The following is a 21,120-nucleotide window of genomic DNA, read 5'->3' on the forward strand; positions in this document are numbered from 1 at the left end:
TTTGTTTTTTTACATTTACAACGGTAACCAGGGTAAACATCGGGTTACTAAGCGCGGCCCTGCAACAAAATAAAGTGCTGGACTTTCCCCAGCGACCAACGATCTCCCAGCAGGGGCCTGATCGTTGGTCGCTGTCACACATAACGATTTAGTTAACAATATCGTTGCTACATCACAAAAAGCAACGATATCGTTAACGATATCGTTATGTGTGACGGTACCCTTAGAGTACATGTGAAATGTAGTTCTAGGTATGGGGAAACAGGCAGTCATGTGATATGAAGTGCAGGACCGCTTGTGCTGCCATTGATAATCTACAAGTTTCACAAAGCTGCTGGGATTTCAAACTGGGATGGGAGAACCCAGAGGATATTGTTGAATGCACAGTTAAAGAGAACCTGTCTGCATTATTTTGTAATGAAACGTGAAGCCATGGCTGTAATGGCACTGCCATAATGATTACATTGATACCTTTGGTGAAGAAATTCACTTTGTGGTTCTTTTTTAATCACGATTTGAAGGTTTATGCTAATTCGATTTTGTTCCTCCGGGGCTGGACTGTGCACTGGTTCTTCTCCTCCTTGTCTCTTATTCCCCTGCCCCTCCATATACCTCCAATCTGTAAATGACAGAGATTTCAAATAGAGGAGGCAGGTCATTCACAGGCCAGAGGCAGATGGAGGGGCCGGGTAATTATAGACAGGCGGGGAAGAGAAGACTCAGTGCACAGTCCGGCCTCTGAGGATTGAAATATAATTTGCAGAAAACTTCAAATGGTGAAAAAAGAAAAACCCCAAAGTGAATTTCTTCTGACAGGTTCTCTTTAAGGCCATGTACATGGGACAATAATCGTGGAACAAGAGTTCACTTCCCAATGATCAACCTGTCTAAGAGATGAGAAATTAGTGCAATGCTCATTGTTTAGGCGAGATTATTTTTAAACAGGCCTAGAAATCATCTGCAGAACTTCATCCTGTACATGTGATTAGGTCATTAAATGACCGCTGATCGGATTGTGTATAGCGATCAGTAGTTGTTTAAAGGTTGCAATTGTGACGTATAAAACCTATCATGTTGTTGTTTTTCAATACCTACATCTATTTTTGAATTAAAAAAAATAAAGAAAAAACCCTCCAAAAAACAGAAAACAAAACATGATTTTGAGACAATCCCTTTATTAACTTTATGAATAATTATATTATGGTACATTTGAAATGGTTTGTATATAGTGGTTAGCACTATTGATTTGCAGCTCTTGGGTCCTGAGTACAAATCCAACAAAGAGTAACATCTGCCTGAGTTCATGTGTTCTCCCTGTGATTACGTGGGTCTCCTTGTGAACCCTAATGGAGAAAGAGATGATAATGTCTGTAAAGTGTTGTGGAATAATATAAATCGTCCTTATGTGGTGGAAACGCTGGCTCTACTTGGAGTGTACGGCTGAGTATGGCGTCTTAAAGGGAACCTGTCACCCCCAAAATCGAAGATGAGCTAAGCCCACCAGCATCAGGGGCTTATCTACAGCATTCTGTAATGCTGTAGATAAGCCCCCGATGTAACCTGAAAGATGAGAAAAAGAGGTTAGATTATACTCACCCAGGGGCGGTCTCACTGCGGTCCAGTCCGATGGGCGTCGCGGCCCGGTCCGGGGCCTCCCATCTTCTTACGATGACGTCCTCTTCTTGTATTCACACTGCGGCTCTGGCGCAGGCATACTTTTTCTGCCCTGTTGAGGTGCCAGGAATGGTCAGAGAGGCCCGGCACCTGCGCACTGCAGTACTTTGCTCTGCCCTCAACAGGGAAGGTAAAGTACGCCTGCGCCGGAGCCGCAACGTTAAGACAAGAAGAGGACGTCATCCTATGAATATAGAAGACCCCGGACCGGACCGCGACACCCATCGGATCGGACCGCCCACTCAGGTTAGTATAATCTAACCTCTTTTTCTCATCTTTTAGGATACATCGGGGCTTATCTACAGCATTCCAGATTGCTGTAAATAAGCCCCTGATGCTGGTGGGCTTAGCTCATCTTCGATTTTAGGGCGGCACGGTGACGCAGTGGTTAGCACTGCAGCCTTGCAGCGCTGGACTCCTGGGTTCAAACCCCACCAAGGACAACATCTGCAAAGAGTTTGTATGTTCTCTCCGTGTTTGCATGGGTTTCCTCCGGGCACTCCGGTTTCCTCCCACATTCCAAAGACATACTCATAGGGAATTTAGATTGTGTGCCCCATCGGGGACAGCGATGATAATGTGTGCAAAATGTAAAGCGCTGCGGAATATGTTAGCGCTATATAAAAATAAAGATTATTATTATTATTTTGGGGGTGACAGGTTCCCTTTAAAAGCAATGCTCTTTGGGAGAAAAGTATGTAAAAATATGTATGTATGTACTCTTCTGTTCTGCATACATAGCCTTTATGGCATTATATGTTGGCATACTTTTAGTTCAAAACTGTGACGCTATCATGTAAGCTCACACAGGGCTGCCACCAGGAATTTTAGGGCCTCATACTGGCAACATTTTTGGGCCCCCTTGAAATTCTGCCCAGGCTTCACCCCAGAAAAACTCCACATCTGCACCACCAACTCACCAATCACACATTAACAGTCCCCATCGAACACCAGATCATATACAAAGCCAGCAGATTTTGTTTTGGCCAAAAGATTTTTTAAGCCATCACCATGACAAGGTAAACATTTGTTAAAATATCCAATACTCTTTTTAAGTATATTTTTATTTACGGTATGTTTCTTTAAGGGAATGTGTCATATACATTTTTTAAATGAGCAATAATATCATATACAAGGAACAAGTCATAACCAGTCGACACATTCCCACCATATAGTGACTGAATAATACCACATACAAGGGACAAATACCGCCACACCATGACCAGACCACATAGTACCACCACATTGTGGCAGAATAATACCACATGCAATGGACAAATACAGTCACATCATGGCCGACTACATATTACTACCACATAGTGACCAATAATACCACATTCATGGGACCAATACTGTCACACCATAGCCAGACCACATATTACCACCACATAGTGATTGAATACTACAATACTGATCATTAATAAAAAAAACACAATACTAATATTATCAGAAGTGCCATTATACACAGGAGCTTTGTACATAGTATACAGTGTATAGTGTCAGTGTACAAATAATATAGTGATCACCAGTGACATTATTCAAAGGAGCTCTGTATTAAAGCATATAGCATACAGGTCATACAATGTTCACCAATGACATTATACAAAGGAGCATTGTATATATTGTCAGTGTACAGATGATACAGTGATCACTGGTGATATTATATACAGGAGCTCTGTATATTGTGTCAGTGTACAGGCAATACAGGGATCACTAGTGACATTACACACAGGAGCTCTGTATGCAGTACACAGTGTCAGTGTACAGGTAACACATTGACTCACCGATGATGTCTCTAGTTGAATTGAAGTCCTTTATCTTCATCCAGCGCAGACCACCATCACTTCTTCCAGCCAGGTCTCGTGTCTACAGAAAATAACACAGCTATCTATTGCACATGCCCCAATTTTTCCTCAACTTCTACACTATGCTAGATGAAGGAAAAAAAAATGACAGTGTCACCCTGCACAGTAACAGGACCTCCCACTCCTCCACTGAAAACAGTATCCTCAAAAATAAAATACATCAAAGCAGTAATAATATTCCTTAATTAGCCCCTACAGTAATAATGTCCCACATCCTGCGCCCATATGCACTTAATTCAGGGCCCCATGTTTCTCATTCTGGGCCCAACGTGTCTCACTCCTGGCCCCACATGTCTCATTCTTGGCCCCCTGTGTCTCTCCATCCTGCCCCATGTCTCTACACACTGCCCCAAATCTCTCCACACTGTCCCCATATTTCTCCACCCTGCCTCCCCCCATGTCTTTCCATCCTGCCCCATGTCCCTCTACACTGCCCCGTGTCTCTGCATGCTGCCCCCAAGTCTCTTCATCCTGCCCCCAGTGTCTCTCCATCCTGCCCCAGGGTCTCTCCAGACTGCACTCATGTCTCTCCATACTGCCCCCATGTCTCTCCATCTTGCCCCATGTCTCTCCATACTGCCCTGTGTCTCTCCATTCTGCGCCCATGTCTCTCCACAGTGCCTTCATAGTGTGGCTTTACAAAAAAAAAGGTTTCTCCTTACCTGGCCTAGGTCCAGCAGTGTCCTTTCCCCGATTCATCTGGCGCAGACATGCTGGCACATGGCAGTGACGTCATATGCCAGCAACATGTGCACTGATATCATCTGCCAGCCTGTGATACCCTTCCTGCAAGGCAATATAGATTTTAACTGAACATCTGAGGAGGCACGTTCAGCTACTGAACGGCAGAATAATGCTGCCCGGTGAGCAGCGGTCCGGGCCCCCTCTGCTCACCGGGCCCCATATGCCAGTAAGGGCAGTAATGCCCTGATGGCAGCCCAGAGCTCACAGGTAGCAGGGTGGTTCAGTGGTTAGGTTTGTTTCATTGAAGTTCTGAGGACTTTGATTCAAATTTGACCAAAGGCAACATCTTCATAAAGTAAGCACGTTCTCTCTTTGCTTGAATGAGTTTCCTTATGTTTCTCCAGTTTCTTTCAAGACTCCAAAAACATATTGTTAGGTTAATTAGTTCTTATGAAATGGCTTCTAGTGGGTGTCTGAAATATTGAAAATTAGACTGTAAGCCCCACTGGTTATCTCATTTGTGAGATAAAGTTTTAGATATGTTTTAGAATAAGAGGGGGAGGTAAAGATAGATTAAACTTTTTCCTGCAGAACATCTTGAGAAGATGAGCCCCTGCATTTATGCCTCACTGGTTTTTCCTTTACATTTCTGGAGAAGAGTGCCAATGAAACAAACATTGTTGGATGCTGCAGGTTTATCGACTTTCTGTAGCGACAAAACATTGTCCTTGCCGTGGTCATTTCACAAGGCACCTGCACTTAGTGATGTTACTTTGACTTAGTGAAGGTTGAAAAGCTTTACGTTCCTTCTTTTTTTACAGTTGTAAAAAAAGCCTACAATGGTAAAGCTATACTCTGTAGTCTACAAGATTTATAAAACCTGCATTAGCATTACTTGGTCAATGTAGGGTGTTTTTAGGTATAAGGATGCCTCTAGAAAGCATTTGGTCTGACACCAAAGGGGACTTTGGAGGTGCATGATTATCATGTACTCTATATTGTCAGAAGATAGCCATAGAAATTTAATTTCTTTACAATTGATCCTGTGAAATTGCTTATTGTATGGTGTATCTGGAGCAATACTTTTTACGCTATAGTGATAGCTATGGTTTGTTTTATTTACTGAGGTTGGATTTAGTAAGCTATACATGTCACTTAAAGGGACAACAGCACTGAATTTTGTCTTATCAGCATTTGGACAATAGATATGGTAACACGGCACTTCTGGAGTTCAGGTGATCGAATAGGGTGCCACCCCTTATGGACAAGTGGAGAATCTGCCTCCAGAGCTTAATTTAAATGACTGGGGTGAGACATTAGATTAGGAGAGCAGATTGTCAATCATCACATGTCTCACACAGATAACGCCCCTCCTTTTTGTTTTTATTTTTCCATTTAAAATAAGCTCTGGAGGCAGATTCTCAGGGAGAGGTACCGTATGTCCGACCCATAGATCTTAACAGCTCATTTACATATTAAGAAAAGCATGGATTTCTCAGGAATAAAACATCAAACTACAGATTTCAAGGTATAATTTTATTTAGCTTCCTATGACCTGCATGCCCAAATAGACGGCTTAGGAGGGTTGATCCTACTGACAGATTTCCTTTAAGAGTCTACCTTACCATAGACAGAATCAAATCGTAGCATAAAATGTTGGTATAAGTTTACAGAGGTCACAGAAAAACCCAGAGGCATCCAATATCTTTATATCATCCGAGTACGTGTGTGGGTAACATTTATATAATATAGCACAGTGTAGTGTGCAATGTTTACAATGATATATTATAATATTGCACTTTGGTTCTTTTTGTGTAGTGTTTTTTTAGTGTGTAGTATGCTTTATTTCTCACCTACTGTGTCCAAAATATAGGACATTGCTGAACAATATTTTGTAGATTAAGCAGCTAAATATTTTTGAAGCAGTGTTGTATCTCTGCCATTAGCACAGGGTGCCCGTATATGTAGTCTAACTGTAATGTTACACTTACTACAGAAATAAAAAAATGTAGGTCTCCACTAGGCATTTGGCTGAATTCTCCAAGGAAGAACCTGGGCGCTTGCATTAGAGTTTATTGGTTTAGCTCCTAAGAGAGAGAGAGTATCATGGTTAAGTAGATTTCATGAAAGCAGAGCTGGAGCGCACGTCTTTATTTAACATACACTTTCATCTTTTCAATCTCTATTATTTGTTTTGTTTACAAAGAAATTGCATTAAATACTTCCTTTGTCAGGAATGGCTTCTAAGAGGTGCTCCATGCGATGTGAAGGAGCTCTGAGGATAAGCCGTGCTCGCTGATTGGACTGTGAGAACGGATCCATCGTCGCAGCGTCCACGTGCCGCAATTAAATACATAAAATCTGTCGCCTTCCAATTTCTTCCAACGTTCTGTGCCATTTGGGAGTTGTAAATCGGTGGAGGAATACGATGACAGATTTTGTTTTTCTACCATAAGGCTGAGTACAAATATGGAGCATACGTGACATATTCCCATTATAATCCTTGAATATAAAGTATACATTTGTTTGCACCTTATGGTGTGACACTGATGGCCATTAATACACAGAGCTTCTGCTAGATCTTGGTTCCCGAGGCTCCCACCATATATCATTCTAGCCGATGGCAGTAATGGATAGAGGAACAGGAAACTTCCTACTTAAGCTCCCATCTACAACATAAACAATGGACATAATGTTGCGGCTATGGATTAGAGCATTCATTTCATCAAGAGGTGCTTTGTGCTTCACTTGTGTAGATGCTTGTCATATGCCACTGTCGAATATGATGTCAATGAAATCATTTCACTCCGCACTCACTCTGCTATGTGCGTAGTTTAATGCTCTGGCTTCCAAGTGGCTATAAGATAATCTAAATAATTCTATTAGTGACGGAAACGTTCTAAGAATGTACCTAGCACTGTCATTGCTGGATCATACATGATAAATGGGTGTATGACTACACATGTCCAGGCCTGATGAAATACCCAGTGCTGTACAGTGTTTTCCATTCCAACTGCATCAACACTAGTGATCCATAAATCCACTATCAACCTAACTCCACTGTACGCACTTAAGAATTTAAAGGAATTGTCCACCCAGTGTGGCTTGGAAAAATAAATATATACTTGTCTACCTTTACTCTGCCCATGGGGACCTGGTCATTGCCAGGGAGGAGTTTATCAAATATTCTTGAAAAAACATTGATTTTACTGGTCTGAAGCTATGATTAATAGTGCTGTATTACTATTTAAAAAAGATTTCCTCTCTTTTAATAAAATGAGTGAGAGAGCTGAGACTGAGAGAGCTGTCCATTTTAATAGCAAACAAGTGAAACTTCGAAAAGGAAGTACCCAACCATATTGACATGGATTTTCTAAGTAAGTACACCAGTGTCACCAGGACTAAGATTTTATTTATGCGCATTGCGAGAAAAACACTTGCTACCCACAGTAAAATTTGGTGGAGGTTCCATCATGCTTTGGGGCTGTGTGGCCAATGCCGGCACCGGGAATCTTGTTAAAGTTGAGGGACGCATGGATTCCTCTCAGTATCAGCAGATTCTTGACAATAATGTTCATGAATCAGTGACAAAGTTGAAGTTACGCAGGGGATGGATCTTTCATATGTATAGTTTGCACTATGAGACATGATGACAGATCCTCTTCAGCGCATCAAGAAGAGATTTCCTTGTGATCAGCGGAAGAGTATGTACAACCTGTGTAGCCGCACTGGGGCTCAATAAGTAAGGGGGTGCACTGCCACCTCTAAAGCACGTGGAATTGTGAATTATGATGAGATATTGGGCTGAGAAGGGTCCTTATAAATTTCTTACACAGGGACCCACTATTGTTTGTGTCCGCCACTGCTTGTAATACTATAGCTGATGAGCCATAGTCACATGACATTGCTATAACTATCATGATGCTTCATTAAGACATGAAGGCCAAGGTAATGTCAGTATTGTATAGCTGAAATATTTTAGTTTCTTACAGAAGACACAGTAAAGGATTTTTTTAGAACCCTATAATATTTGTTCGTGCAGATACTTCCATTTGGGCAATTAGCTGATAGGCAGGTGCAATTAATGCAACCCTATTATTAGCGCCATGTATTAAAGAGAGGTCGTCTGTTCACAAAACTCCTGAATAGCGGGCATAGCCAGTCATTTGGTTGAAAAACTAGACTAGGTAGTGAAGTCTCTGATTAGGGTTTATTATATTTATTTAGCAGGTTTCTATTTATTTTCATTTTATTTTATTGATATGTTATATCTAGTGATGAGCGAATATACTCGTTACTCGAGATTTCTCGAGCACGCTCGGGGGTCCTCGGAGTATTTTTTAGTGCTCGGAGATTTAGTTTTCTTGCAGCAGCTGAATGATTTACATCTGTTAGCCAGCTTGATTACATGTGGGGATTCCCTAGCAACCAGGCAACCCCCACATGTACTTACGGTATGCTGGCTAACAGATGTAAATCATTCAGCTGCAGCAATAAAAACTAAATCTCCGAGCACTAAAAAATACTCGGAGGACCCCCGAGTGTGCTCGAGAAATCTCAAGTAACGAGTATATTCGCTCATCACTAGATATATCCACTTACTTCTTACGTTAGGCCATATCAATTCTTGAGGGACATGACTTGCTTTTCTTCAATATGCTCATCTTATCAGTACTTTTTCTTACTCAGTTCCCAGAGCAGTGTGATGCAGCAACCATTAGAGGCAATTAATTTTTATGATCTCTGTATGTCAGTCCTGTAACAAGTGAAGTTCAATCAAATTGCTAAGGAGCACCACAAGCTCAAATTGAGTCACTGGGCCAGATGACAGCTACATCAAATCCGGGGCACTGAGATTCCCATGTTAACGGTTTATTTGTATGCAGTTATGAGAGGGTTTCTGGAGAAAGGTGCTGCAGTCTACGGTTCTATATTTTTACTCATTGTATAAGGTTGATACATTCTGATCTGATTCTACTCTGACACAGTTTGTAGCTATGATTGGTGAATACTGTGTTTCCCCCAAAATAAGACAGGGTCTTATATTATTTTTTGCTCCAAAAGATGGGTTAGGGCTTGTTTTCAGAGAATGTCTTATTTTTTTCCGTGAACAACAATCCACATTTATTCTTGAACAAAATTATCAAATATAATTATGTCATCACACACAGCACATATGTATACACACACATACTTTACATACCAGCTTAGTTCCTATAGACTCCCAATTAAAAGACCTTTGGTGGCATGGCCTGGATGTCACCAATGATCCTTAAGCAGTCTTAGCATCGGAATATAAATGCTGGGGAGCCCTAAGAATGTGGTTGCCCTGTTCAATTGCCCATTTCCATCCCTCCTAACGTCGGCTCTGACTGTAATTAGGGCTTATTTTTTATGCAATTCTTTTATTTCAAGGATACTCCAAAAATCCTATAAAGTCATGCTAGTGCTTATTTTCTCCGCAGGTCTTATTTTCAGGGAAACACCGTAGTTAATTTGACTTGAGACCCAATTTAAAGGACCATCTTCAATGTCATATACACAAATATACATCTATATCTTGTAAGAGTGGTAGGCTGAGCATTGGTCCTTGGGAGCAATGCAGAAAGTCGATCAGTTTAATCCAGGAATCTAATATTGAAATGGTTAGATCATTTTGGCCAAAGCCTTGTACTTACGGCTTTCTTAAAGAGCGTGTCCCATGAGGAAAACCTCAGTTTATATTTCTAATTAAGTAGAAACAAGACAGTTTTAATTAAGACCTATTGCAAAGTTGTTTTATTTTTCATTTTGGAGGCACTGTAATAGTAAAAATTAGTTTAATGGGAAATATATATATTAATAAAGAGACTAGTCAAAAGTACTGACAAGTCTTCTTCAGTGGTCCCAATAGTTTTGAGTAGCCTTATTGTGTCACCTTTCCATGGAATCTCTGACTTGTTACTTAGATAACGGCACTTTCTGCTTAGATATCAGTATCTGAAATGTACTGGTCACACCGGCAACTAGGAATTGATATCACAAATAGAAAACTCTTCCTGTAAGTCATGCAGCCCTCATCCGGGAAACCCTTGGGTTTTCAATGTTATTTCCTGCCAGTTTGTGGTTACCAAGTCTATGGCTAGCTCCAATGTACCAGTGCGATATACAGATACAGAGCTGGAGATACATTACAAAATCATGATAAAGGGAAGTTCTGAAAAAACAAAAAAAAACAAAAGCAGATAAAAAAAAACTAAGGAAATTCTGGAAAAAAAACCCAAGAAACTCCATTAAAATTTTAATGATATGTTCTATAGGTTGAAAAGGACACTTGTCCATTTAATTCATTCTTTCACAGACCAAGTTGTTTAATCTGGACATTAAATGTTTGAGTCCTTCCTTCTGTAACTTAAAGGTTTTATCCTATGAAAAAATCTAGATAGATGATAACTTGCTGATGGGAGGGTGTACCACCACTGATTGGCAGATTGGGGAACTTTTATTCACGACAAATGTTTGACCACTGACCCATTCATTCTCCATGGGGCTGCGGGAATGAATGTAGCGCTAGGCAGCCACGTAAGGAATGGGTGGCGCACAGGTCGCACATATGCACTACCACTGTGTTCTAGCAGGAATGAAAGTTCCCTATTCTGCCCGTGGTAAGACCTCAATGACCATCCATCCCGTGGATAAGTGATAACTTGTTTTCATCATTCAACCCCTTTAAACAGTGTCATATACAGTACAGACCAAAAGTTTGGACACACCTTCTCATTTAAAGATTTTCTGTTTTTTCATGACTATGAAAATTGTACATTCACACTGAAGGCATCAAAAATATGAATTAACACGTGTGGAATTACTGTATATACTTAACAAAAAAGTGAAACAACTGAACTTATGTCTTATATTCTTCTTCTTTAAAGTAGTCACCTTTTGCTTTGATGACTGCTTTGCACATTCTTGGCATTCTCTTGATGAGCTTCAAGAGGTAGTCGCCGGGAATGGTCTTCCAACAATCTTGAAGGAGTTCCCAGAGATACTTAGCACTTGTTGGCCCTTTTGCCTTCACTCTGCGGTCCAGCTCACCCCAAACCATCTCGATTGGGTTCAGGTCTGGTGACTGTGGAGGCCAGGTCATCTGGCGTAGCACCGCATCACTCTTCTTCTTGGTCGAATAGCCCTTCCACAGCCTGGAAGTGTGTTTGGGGTCATTGTCCTGTGGAAAAATAAATGATGGTCCAACTAAATGCAAACCAGATGGAATAGCATGCCGCTGCAAGATGCTGTGGTAGCCATGCTGGTTCAGTATGCCTTCAGTTTTGAATAAATCCCCAACAGTGTCACCAGCAAAGCACCCCCACACCATCACACCTCCTCCTCCATGCTTCACGGTAGGAACCAGGCATGTAGAGTCCATCCGTTCACCTTTTCTGCATCGCACAAAGACACGGTGGCTGGAACCAAAGATCTCAAATTTGGACTCATCAGACCAAATTACAGATTTCCACTGGTCTAATGTCCATTCCTTGTGTTCTTTAGCCCAAACAAGTCTCTTCTGCTTGTTGCCTGTACTTAGCAATGGTTTCCTAGCAGCTATTTTACCATGAAGCCCTGCTGCACAAAGTCTCCTCTTAACAATTGTTGTAGAGATGTGTCTGCTGCTAGAACTCTGTGTGGCATTGACCTGGTCTCTAATCTGAGCTGTTGTTCATCTGCGATTTCTGTGTCTGGTGACTTGGATAAACTTATCCTCAGAAGCAGAGGTGACTCTTGGTCTTCCTTTCCTGAGGCGGTCCTCATGTGAGCCAGTTTCTTTGTAGCACTTGATGATTTTTGCCACTGCACTTGGGGACACTTTGAAAGTTTTCCCAATTTTTGGGACTGACTGACCTTCATTTCTTAAAGTAATGATGGCCACTCGTTTTTCTTTACTTAACTGATTTTTTCTTGCCATAATACAAATTCGAACAGTCTATTCAGTAGGACTATCAGCTGTGTATCCACCAGACTTCTGCACAACACAACTGATGGTCCCAACCCCATTTATAAAGCAAGAAATCCCATTTATTAAACCTGACAGGGCACATCTGTGAAGTGAAAACCATTCCTGGTGACTACCTCTTGAAGCTCATCAAAAGAATGCCAAGAGTGTGCAAAGCAGTCATCAAAGCAAAAGGTGGCTACTTTGAAGAACCTAGAATATAAGACATAATTTCAGTTGTTTCACTTTTTTGTTAAGTATATAATTTCACATGTGTTAATTCATAGTTTTGATGCCTTCAGTGTGAATGTACAATTTTTATAGTCATGAAAATACAGAAAAATCTTTAAATGAGAACGTGTGTCCAAACTTTTGGTCTGTACTGTATGCCTGTTTGGACCATGAGTGCCATAAGTGTGAAATCAGCATTACTGTCCATACTTTTTAGGTGCAAAATCTGCATAATATTTTCCCAAATCTCAACCACATGCTGCACAAAAAATTGATTTTAAATCTGCAGCATGTCAATTTATGCAAAGAGTTAAAAATCAGTAGCAAATGTGCAGCAAATTCATTAGCAGACATGTAAATCATGGAGATTTTGCTGCAGATTAAAGGGACTCTGTCAGCACTGATTGACTGTACAAACCAAGTACAGGCACTCGGTGCTTCACGGCGTGGCCTTAACTACATCTTCCCACCTGCTTGTTTTCCATCTATCTCTGCTCTTCTTTGGCTTTATGAAGCAAGATCTGTCAATCAAAACCGAGCGGGGTGGGGAAAGATGGAAAACAAGCAGGTGGGAAGGTTTATTTAAATATTTGGAAACGCCTTAGTGCACCTAGCGCCTGTACTTGGTTTGAACAGTCATCCTGTGCTGACAGAGTCCCTTTAAGGTTAGTGGTCATCCGAGCAAATCGGGTCGATTGCTCAAAACACACTCTGATCAGAGTCCGATCAGAGTGCGATCATAGTTTGATCTGATTTTCTCAGATGAGGATAAGATGGAAAAAATAATTCTCCCATCGTCTCCATTCTGTCAGTCCGTGAAAATCGGACTGCATTCAAATGTCACCCTAGTGCAGTCCAATGATCCCCACATTGGCCAAGTGTGATCCGATTATCTGACCCAACTTGGGCTTGCTGCCATTTTTTTCCTTGGACCGTCTCTATCCCAGGAAAGAATCAGACATGTGTATGGCCCCACAGAATAACATTGGTCTAAGTGCGATCAGTTGTTTTGTCGAATTACACTCAAACCAAAAATACTATTATCCGCACAAGCCCTAATTGTGTATTTTTTTTCTGCTAAATCTAAATTTATGCATTTTATGGACTTAAAGCATGACAATTTCTGGACGGGTCATTCATTTTGTCTAACTTAGTATGGGGAAAGAGATTTAGGTCCTGAAGTCCCATGTAAACTCCCATCGTCGTGAGCTGGCAAACTCAGCCCTGCTCTATCTGACAATCCTGCGTTTACTACAACCCGAAATGCAATATATTTTGGAGACAATGACACCATAGTATAAATCGCCTAACTCTACATCTCACAAAGAAGACACAATCAAATCTTCAAAGCGTGAATCAGGTGAATTCTTTTCTATCTCCTCCGATCTGTGTTATCTCTTCAGCACTGAAATTAAACCTATGGGTTAAGTGACTGTTACACACAATTTTGATAAACTGAAGGTGGAATTCAACATTTCTTGCATGAATGGCTGTATAATGTGGCAATAGCTGTGAGAAAAAGAGGAACTCGGCATCTAAGACCAAACACAATGGAAATGCAATGAATCGGAATGGCTCACAGATCATAGCAGCATCAGAATTTCCAGCAAGGAAAATCTTTTCATGGTGAATTAAGTGGTGGAGGAAGAAAAATGGTGATGGAAAAAAAAAAAAAAAAAAAAGGTAGGCTCAGATCACAAACGCTCGACTTAGGCCTCGCTGCTAAAGATTTAAGAACCTTAGCTAACGCCGCGCAGAATAGAATGTGGAAAATTGAATTTACTCAACAATTAAGCATTGAATTAATCTACATCCCGGCTCAGTAGAAACGTGTGTGCGAGGGGGGCACATGGTGTGGGGGTGGCGTGATGTGGAACAAAACAGAATAAATCATCCCAGCTCATTAAAACATAGTGAATATATCATGTTTGTGGTCCACAGTTCTGCGCCAACCTCTCCTGAATTGCACCCGTAATCAGATTAATCAACACATTTTCGCCGGGGTTCGTCGGCCGCTCTATATTTTAGCTTGTTATCTGCAGATTTTCTATTAATTACAAGTCAGATCAGCAGCCGACAATAGTAGTGAGGGACAACACAAATAGAATGAGAATGCCCCGGAGATGTCACTCCTAAGATCTGATGCATCCCAGAACTCCCACGGGTTCACTGCAGCCTCCCACAAGCCTTGCTGGTCTTTTGTTCAATTACAGTTAATGCAATAGTTTGCCATTTTCTTCTTCTAATTATATTTTCAAGTGGGATTTGTAGCACATAGAAAAACATCCTTTTACATGTTGAGGCACCAGGGCTTTGTGCCTGGCATTGTCTGTCCCCTGGGCGCTGTACCATTCTCTCTGCAGTGCTCTGAATAAACAAGTCCTAAAAGCTGCAGTTGTACAATCTGAAAATTTATGCATTAACCGTTTGCATTCATGGCATGTGTTCCGCATTACCCACTTACAGCATTCTTCTGGCATGTTGGAGACTGCATATTTGTTTAAAAAAAAAAAAAAAAGCGTTTCTCCCACAGTTCACACATCTTTTTACCAGTCACTGAATCACTAATACAATTGACAGTGTTTAGAATACCCTTGATAGTTGCCTCGCTTTAGTGTGAGGGTTTTCTTTCTTTTTTTCTTGCTGGCATGGCATCCAAGTAAAAGCACTGAGCAGTATGACATATAAAAAAAAAAGAATGAATAAATAAAAAGATTTTTCAGCTGAGCTTGTTTTCAATTAATGAGACAATAGATCTATTGCATTTTCCACAGTCTATTCCCTTCCGTTATCAGCCACATTAGGTCTCATTCAGATGTCAGTGTTTTTCTCGTATGCAAAAAAAAAAATGGTTTTGGTGTCATCAGTGTTTTGGATCCAAGTTTCAACAGTTTGGTCCATGTGTCCGTTTTTACCATCAGTGCTTCAACTTTTACCATCAGTGTGTCATCCATGTGTCCAGTTTTACTATAAGGCCGGGGTCACACTTGCGAGTGTGATGTGAGAAACTAGCGCGAGTCTCTCACATTAATACCCGGCGCTGCCGCTGGCGCTCAGACTGTAGCATGCGGCTGCATAGAAATACATGCAGCTGCACGCTCCGGTCCGAGTGCCGGGTATTAATGCGAAAGATGCGCGAGTTTCTCACATCACACTTGCAAGTGTGTCCATTTTTGCCATGAGTGTGTCCCTTTTTACAATCAGACCAGCAGTATGTCCATTTTTACCATTAGTGTATCATCTGTGTGACCGTTGTTACCATCAGTGTGTCATCCATATGTCTGTTTCTACGTCAGTGTGTCATATTTGTCCGTTTTTACCATCGGTGTGTCATCCATATGTCCGTTTTTACCATCAGTGTGTCATCCGTATGTTGGTTATTACCATCAGTGTGTCATCCATATGTCCATTTTTACCATCAGTGTTTCATCAGTATGTCGGATTTTACCATCAGTGTTTCATCAGTATGTCGGATTTTACCATCAGTGTGTCATATGTGTCCATTTTTACCAACAGTGTGTCATCTATATGTCCGTTTTTACCATCAGTGTGTCATCCATATGTCGGTTTTTACCATCAGTGTGTCATCCATATGTCGGTTATTACCATCAGTGCGTCATATGTGTCCGTTTTTACCATCAGTGTGTCATCCATATGTCCGTTTCTACCATCAGTGTGTCATCCATATGTCCATTTTTACCATCAATGTGTCATCCATATGTCCGTTTTTACCATCAGTGTGTCATATGTGTTCATTTCTACCAACAGTGTGTCATCTATATGTCCGTTTTTACCATCAGTGTGTCATCCATATGTCGGTTTTTACCATCAGTGTGTCATCCATATGTCGGTTATTACCATCAGTGTGTCATATGTGTCGGTTTTTACCATCAGTGTGTCATCCATATGTCTGTTTCTACATCAGTGTGTCATATGTGTCCGTTTCTACCATCAGTGTGTCATCCATATGTCCGTTTCTACCATCAGTGTGTCATCCATATGTCCGTTTCTACCATCAGTGTGTCATCCATATGTCCGTTTCTACCATCAGTGTGTCATCCATATGTCCGTTTCTACCATCAGTGTGTCATCCATATGTCGGTTTTTACCATCAGTGTGTCATCCATATGTCGGTTATTACCATCAGTGTGTCATATGTGTCCGTTTCTACCATCAGTGTGTCATCCATATGTCTGTTTCTACATCAGTGCGTCATATGTGTCGGTTTTTACCATCAGTGTGTCATCCATATGTCTGTTTCTACCATCAGTGTGTCATCCACATGTCCGTTTTTACCATCAGTGTGTCATCCACATGTCCGTTTTTACCATCAGTGTGTCATCCATATGTCCGTTTTTACCATCAGTGTGTCATCCATATGTCGGTTATTACCATCAGTGTGTCATATGTGTCCGTTTCTACCATCAGTGTGTTATCCATATGTCTGTTTTTACCATCAGTGTGTTATCCATATGTCTGTTTTTACCATCAGTGTGTCATCCATATGTCGGTTTCTACCATCAGTGTGTCATCCGTATGTCGGTTATTACCATCAGTGTGTCATATGTGTCCGTTTCTACCATCAGTGTGTCATCTATATGTCCGTTTTTACCATCAGTGTGTTATCCATATGTCGGTTTTTACCATCAGTGTGTCATCCATATGTCGGTTATTACCATCAGTGTGTCATATGTGTCCGTTTCTACCATCAGTGTGTCATCCATATGTCTGTTTCTACATCAGTGCGTCATATGTGTCGGTTTTTACCATCAGTGTGTCATCCATATGTCTGTTTCTACATCAGTGCGTCATATGTGTCGGTTTTTACCATCGGTGTGTCATCCATATGTCTGTTTCTACCATCAGTGTGTCATCCACATGTCCGTTTTTACCATCAGTGTGTCATCCACATGTCCGTTTTTACCATCAGTGTGTCATCCATATGTCGGTTTCTACCATCAGTGTGTCATCCGTATGTCGGTTATTACCATCAGTGTGTCATATGTGTCCGTTTCTACCATCAGTGTGTTATCCATATGTCTGTTTTTACCATCAGTGTGTCATCCATATGTCTGTTTTTACCATCAGTGTGTCATATGTGTCCGTTTTTACCATCAGTGTGTTATCCATATGTCTGTTTTTACCATCAGTGTGTCATCCATATGTCTGTTTTTACCATCAGTGTGTCATCCATATGTCGGTTTTTACCAGTGTGTCATCCATATGTCGGTTTTTACCATCAGTGTGTCATCCATATGTCGGTTTTTACCATCAGTGTGTCATCCGTGTTTTTAACGCATGGATAAATAAAAAGTTACAAAACCTCTCTATAGCTTCAAGAGTCAAATAAGGACAGCACACTGATAATAATAATCTTTATTTTGATATAGCGCTAACATATTCCGCAGCGCCTTACAGTTTGCATATATTATCAAATTCCCTATCAGTATGTCTTTGGAATGTGGGAGGAAACCGGAGAACCCAGAGGAAACCCACGCAAACACGGAGAGAACATACAAACTCCTAGCAGTTGTTGTCCAAGGTGGGATTAGAACCCAGCACTGCTAGGCTGCAGTGCTAACCACTGAGCCACCGTGCTGCCACTGATGCCATCTGTGTGCCGTGGTTATTTTCACAGACCCATACACATGTACTGCCACTTTTCATCTGTGAGCTGGGAAAAAACACGAACATGTTAATAGCAGCATATATTATAATGGGTACATGTGTTATCCGGGAAAATACGGTTAGAACACATGCGTGAAACACGGACGTCTGAATGAAGCCTTAGGATGAGGAGAGGGTGACTTTAGTGTATTGTGAGACATTTGGTCATTTTTTTGTCTTGTTTTTCTTTTTTGCTCCAGATTCATTAAACTGAGTGCACAATGATTGCTTCTCTCTTTTGTTTTTTTTTTGGCACTTTGCAGAGGATCGGTGTTTGGTCAGTGTTTTTTCACACATAAATTAATTCCAAAGCTTCTCCTATCCCTTGCAATGATAAACATGAACAGCACATGGATGGCACATGGATGTCATCCCTGTGCTGCCCTTGTTTTTCACGGACACGTAGACTGGTATTGGCATTTTTTATTTGTGCCGTCAGTAATAAATGGATATGTCTCTGTGAGATTTGCATGGAACCACGATTCCCCCAAAAATACGGACATGTGATCTGCTCAACAGACAATAATGGGTACATGTCGTATACTTAAAAAAAAACACCGATAGAACATGTATGTGAAATAAGGATGTCTGAATGAGCCCTTAATAAGCTTTAAAATACTAGAAAATGTGATTTCATGCACCACTTTTTCAGCATTTCAAAATAATAAATAAGGAATAGGATAAATAAAAGTAACAAAAAGCACAACAAGGAAAACAAAGGCGCAAATAAAATAATGAATAAAGTGCAAATTAACAAGTCACTAATACAACTATTTTTTACTCCAGAAAAAAAGGAGCAAAAGTAGTGAACATCCAGAAAGGTGTGAATGAGAGCAGCAGTCCTTTTCAAACCCTTGAGGGATCGTTCCCATGTTGTGGTGCGGTATGCAGGAAAAACTGTAGTTACGCATGGTGGGCAAAGTTTATTTATTGAGTGATAATTGGCTGCATGATTTTGTGGGTAAGGTTGGGTTGACATGAGTGACAGTGTGCTGCAATGTGTGCCTGGAAAAGCGTAAATTGTCACGGTATAATTTTTGGCTGCCTAATACGCTGCAGCTTTACTATCTTATCTACGGAATACTAATTGAAAATTCGAGATATTTGGCCACTGACCATATAATGGGTATGAAAGCTTTCTCAGGAAAAAATAAGGTTTGGGCTGTTTAATTTCAACCGATCATTTTGTTCTCACTGGAAAGAAGCAAAACCCTCAGAAATAATAGATGCTCCTCTGAGATGAGCATGCATGTGTAATGGGGAGTGGGTAAGTGTAGCTGGGGTATGGAGCGACACCCGTATCCATCAATGTCTCCTGTTGAGGCACATGAGGTTTGGCATGTGGGATTTTTAAATTGCTTAAGTTTGGGGCTACACGGTGACTTTGGTCAGAATACAGGTCACGCGGCCAAACAACGCTCTATGTTGATGCTACATTGCGGCATCATGCAGGTGAATGGTGTCACATTGTGTCTAGAAAGTTGAGAAAAATCCAAATGGTTCTGACTTTTTGCTACTTGATTATCATTTTCACAGAAAGTTGCCGGTGTCAACGCTGCAGTGTAGCATTCGCAAGCTTTAAGTAATTTAAAATCCGACATGCCAAAGCCTATCTGCTCCAATAGGAGACATTGATGGACAAAGGTGCTGCCCCATACACCCACCTATTCTTCTTGACTCCCCAATACACATTCACGGTCGGCTCAGTGGGATGAGCATGATTTCTGAAAGGGGAGAGAGGAATAAGTTGTTGCAAGATACCTTGGGAGGGATTAGGACATTTAATTCCACTGAGAACAAAATGTTAAAATAGACAGCCCAAACCATTTTTTCCCTGAAATCTACCATCAGGCAAAAATTAGACCCCAGCCTATACACATTAGATGACTGTCAACCAACCGATGGTTTGACCGACCGTTCAGCTAACCATTATCTCATTCGTCTCCCTCATACAAAAGGAGCGTTCACTTGGCCGAGCGCTGCTATGTTCTCTATGAGAAATCTACCAAAAAACATTTCTGTCGGTGGCTTAATTCCAGCGGAAAATTATCGATTGACAATCCGAAATTGGATATTTCCGGTCGACATCTTTCCCAACATCAGTTGGCTGGCGCCCCCTATTCACACAAAAGTTTAGTCTATGTGTACGAGGAACTTAATTGTTTGTTAATCCAAGAGATAAAGTACAATAAGATGAGTCTGGTAGTTTCTTATTCTTGACCACCAAATTTATCCTAGCTAATAGTGCAGCAAGTGACAATATGGCCGGGTCATACAACCATAGATGCTCTCATCTGAGAGAATTGGGGCAATTATGAAAATGACACCCTGATCACAGTGTGATTCGATTCTCTTGGGTGAGGATAAGATGGAGAAAACAATTCCAAAGAATTATAGAATGTTAGTGTTGAAAGGGACCTCTGGGGTCATTGTGTCCAACCCACTGCTCAATACAGACAGATGTCTGTCCAGCCTCTGTTTGAAGACTTCTCCATCTTCTCCATTCTGTCAGTCTGTAGAAATAGGACCACACTAAGATGTCATCCGAGGGCAGGCCAAAGTTTTCCATGGACTCAGTGACTTGCATGTCCGAGTGTGATCTGAATATCAGATCAAAGTCAGACATGCTGTCATAGAAAAACATTGGTCTGAGAGCGATCCAATGTTTTTCGGCTTGCACTCGGATGGAAAATTTTGCAATGTGAACGAGTCCTAACCCTCAGTAATAAATATAGGCAAATCGCAATAACCTCTGCCCCTGTTTAGTAGAGGCCCCTAGGCAACTGCCCTGTTACTCTTTGAAGCTGACCTATAATAACAGGTAATGCACATTTTAACTATAAATGACTCCTTTATCAGACATTACATCTATATTTCCTGATTGATAGATTAATTTGCCATGTATGGGAGCCGATACTAAGAATTACAGTCTTGATTATGCATGCATGCACTGGGTAACCGCGCATGTGCCTATAGCTATATTTAGAAGTAATTACTGAAAGGCTAATTAAAACTTTTCTAATGATAAAA

The 21,120-nt window shown here is 41.0% G+C and overlaps 1 protein-coding gene across 4 annotated transcripts in view; it reads left to right on the forward strand.

The window, feature by feature from the left end:
• The window catches only part of MEIS1 (Meis homeobox 1), a 217,087-nt gene that overhangs the window by 21,172 nt on the left and 174,795 nt on the right, over positions 1 to 21,120 (forward strand). The window lies entirely within an intron of this gene.

This window comes from Ranitomeya imitator, chromosome 5, assembly GCF_032444005.1.
Source record: "Ranitomeya imitator isolate aRanImi1 chromosome 5, aRanImi1.pri, whole genome shotgun sequence".
In the NCBI taxonomy this organism is placed as follows: Eukaryota; Metazoa; Chordata; class Amphibia; order Anura; family Dendrobatidae; genus Ranitomeya; species Ranitomeya imitator.